The following is a 3,952-nucleotide window of genomic DNA, read 5'->3' on the forward strand; positions in this document are numbered from 1 at the left end:
TATATACAATCACTATAGATCAAGGAAACAAGATATTCTATGATAGTATAACCACACAACATCTATCCACAAATCCAGCTACACAGAAGATTTATAAGAAAAACTCTAACCCAAGGAGGTTAGCTACACCTATGAAAATACAGATAATAAAAATATCAACCAGCAAATGCCTAAGGGAAACACACATGCACGCAAGTCTATCACTGCCATTACCAACATAATAACTGAAATTAAAAATCATCAACCATTTATATTTCTCAATATTATTGGAATCAATTCTCTAATAAAAAAATACAGATTAACAAAATGGATGGAAAAACAGGATCCATCCACCTCAACATCAAAATATAGACATTACCTCAGAGTAAAAGGTTGGGAAAAGACTTTTCAAGCAAATGTACCTAAGAAATAAGCTAGTTTAGTCATTTTAATATCTAACAAAATATCCTTCAAGTCAAAGTTAATCAAAAGGGATAGAGAATACTTCATACTTATCAAAAGAAATTCAGCCAAGATGAATTTTCAATTCTTAACATCTATGCCCCAATCACAAAGACACCCAATGAAATAGCTAAAGCATAAATCACACATCAATCCTTCCACATGGATAGAAAGAGACTTCAATACCCCTCTTGCACCAATGACAGATCATCAAGACAAAAACTAGATAGTGAAGTACATGCACTAGCAGATGTTATGAAGCAAATGGATCTAGCAAATACCAACAGAACATTTCACCCAAATACCAAAGAATAAGCTTTCTTATCAGCACCTCAAGGAATGTTGTTGGAGGCTGTTTGTTTGTTCACAGCTGCTCATCCTTGAAATAATCACACAGAAACTATATTATTTAAATCACTCCTTGAATTATTAACTCTAGCTTCCTATTGGTTGGTTAACTGAAGATGGAAATCACAAAATAATCCCACACCAGTTCAGAACTATGAATAATAAAAAGGTTATTTATTTAAGGGAAAAACTTACAGATTACTGTCCTAGAAAACAGTCTTAGGTGCAAACAGGCAGAATTTTCTTTGATAGTTCCTGCTTCATGGGAAAATCTGCCAGGTACTATGTGCCTGAGGGCTGAAGACTGGATGCTCCAATGATACAGAAGAAGTTTTGGTGACTGTCTAGGCAGTAGATATTTGTCAATTCTAGAGTTTTGGAAGTTGCTTACAGGGTACTTTCTGTTTACTGAGGTAATATATCTTTCTGGGGTCTTTGATGGAGTTGAAGAATAGATAATTATAGTTTTCTTTAGTTATGATAAAAGATGAAGTAGATATAAATGTTGTAATTGTAATTCTTGTTTTATACATATCTTGTGTGGAATTTCACTATGTTAAAGTTAAAATCTTCCTTTTTTATTTAAACTGAATAGGGGAAGGGATGTGTGACTCCCCTCTGTATGCTGTAATTACCAATAATTAATAAAGAAACTGCTTTGTGTCTTTAACAGGGCAGAACAGAACTAGGTAGAAAAAACTAACTGAATTCTGGGAGAAAGAAGGCAGAGTCAGTGAGAAGCCATGGAGCTGCCAGGGGAGATAAACAGAAACTGGCAGCTGTACCTTACTGGTAGGCCATGAGCCTCATGGTAAAATATTGTCCGCCATGTTCAGAAAGTCCGGTTTCATCCAATGCTTATTCAGTCCCAGTCCCGCTGGCCTTGGTGAGCTCCCAATAGATCAGTCCCACTTTCACAGTGGGTGGGTGCACCCCTCTGGTTCTGACTTCCTTGCTCATGTTCTCCCTCCTTCTGCTCCTCATTTGGATCTTAAGTGCTCACTCCGGTGCTCCAATTTGGGTATCTGTCTCTATCTCAATCCATCGCCAGATGAAGGTTCTAAGGTGATATGCAAGATATTCGTCAATATGGCTATAGGATAGGGTCATTTCAGGTTCCCTCTCCTCAGTTGCTCAAGGTACTAGCTGGGGACATCTCCCTGGACACCTGCGAGCCCCTCTAGAGTCCAGTCTCTTGCCAACCCTAAGATGGCTCCCTTAATTTGGATATATATTTCTCTGCTTCCATATCCACCCTTCCTTTCTCCCAACCATCCCAATCCCCAAGCTCCCTCCATTCTCCCCTTCTCACGTTTCTCACCCCATTTCCCCTTAGCCCCATGCCACCTCACCCCCCCGAGTTCCCAGGTTCCCTTCCTACCCGGCAGGCCTCAAGGACCCCCAAAGGGAGCTCGGGCATCTTCAGCTTGCCTGCCAGGGTCTCCTGTGCTCTACTGGACCCCGCCCTGCCTGCCACATTCTTCCTTTTGTCCCTGGCTCATTGGGCTACCAGCTATCCCTGTTTAGGTACTGAGGAGCTCCATCTGGACGGGTGAGTGTGTGCTATCCAGGGGCGGATTGTCCTGGAAGAGAGCACAAACTCCCCTCCCCCAGCTCCTTCCGCATGGCTGTCTTTCCTATACACGGACCCCCACCCCCAAAGCCTGCATGGCCTGCAAGGTCCTTTGCTCAGGAACAGGTTTCTGCTCCTACAACAGAGCAGTGAGTGCCTGCCTATTGGGCAGGCCTCTAGGACCCCCAAAGGGATCGCGGGCACCTTCAGCTTGGGGCAAGGTCTCCTGTCTTCTGTTCGACCCCACCCTGCCCCCCAAGTTCGCCTGTTTGTCTGCGGGTCATTGGATTACCAGGCGTCCATGTTTCGGTGCTGAGGAGTTTCATCTGGACGGGAACGGTTCGGTTCCTGCTTATACACTGAGGAGATAGAGAGTCAGTCACAGCAAAGTCTGGACCAAGACACCAGGCCTCTCCTGGCTCCATTTGAAGGAAGAGATGGGAAGGCGCCAATGCAAGAATTTCTCCAACAACCTGAAAGGCAACATGACATCACAAGAATCCATTGATCTCGAAATAAGAAAAATTGTACACTCTACTCCAGAAGAAATTGACTCAAAAGTGAATTATATGAAAATAATAGAGGACCTTAAACAGGAGGTGAAAAACTGCCATAAACAATTTGAGATTACAAACAAAATGGTAGAGGAAATGAATAAATCGCTCAAAGATACCCAAGAAAACCAAGAGACACAAGAAAAAGCAATCAAATAGGTAAGGGAAGCGGTTCAAGTCTTGAAGAATGAAATGGAAGTAATGAAGAAAACACAAACCAAGGGAAAGATGGAGATGGAGAATCTGGGTAAAAGAACAGGAACTGCAGAGACAAGTACTACCAAAAGATTACAAGAGATAGAAGAAAGGATGTTAGACACTGAAGATACCATAGAGAAAAGAAACACACTGATCACAGATAAACAACTTAAATAGACCTATAGTTCTAAGGAAATAGAAGCAGTCAGTAATAGTCTCCCAACAAAGAAATAAACAAACAAAGCTTACAACCAGATTTTTGAGGTGAAATTCTGCTAGACTTTCAAAGAACAGCTAATACGAGTAACCTTCAAATTATTTCACAAAATAGAAAGAATAAACTTTCCCAAATGCAGTTCATTATGCCAAATTCACCTTGATATGCAATTCATACAAAGACTCAATGAAGAAAGAGAATTACAGACAAATTTCACTCGTGATCACTGTAATCATTAAAAATTGCTGCAGGTCCCTAAGTGGTGGCAGTGGACCATGTAGCAGCAGGCAGCGGGCGCTAAGAGTGGCCAGCTCCAGGCAGGGGTGGCTGCAGATCATTGAGCTGTGGCTGGTCCCAGGTAGGTGGGGGGGGGGGCAACAGAGACATTAAAAATGGTTCAAGTCCCAACAGCTAGCTACAGGATTCTAGCTGTTGGGTCCCCAGCAGCAGTGGGTCCCCAGAGCAGTCAGTCCTAGTCAGGGACTGCAAACAAGACCATGGGGCAGGTCTCCGAAGGTGGCTGTTCCCCAGTGACATCCTCTTTGGTGAGCCATGTGGCAACAGCAGACAACAGACAAATGGATAGGTACATAATGCAGAGTTGAGGTTAGATATTTATTT

The sequence above is a fragment of the Alexandromys fortis genome, unplaced genomic scaffold (assembly GCF_014885135.2).
Source record: "Alexandromys fortis isolate MF-2015 unplaced genomic scaffold, M_Fortis_MF-2015_v1.1 scaffold_335, whole genome shotgun sequence".
NCBI lineage: Eukaryota > Metazoa > Chordata > Mammalia > Rodentia > Cricetidae > Alexandromys > Alexandromys fortis.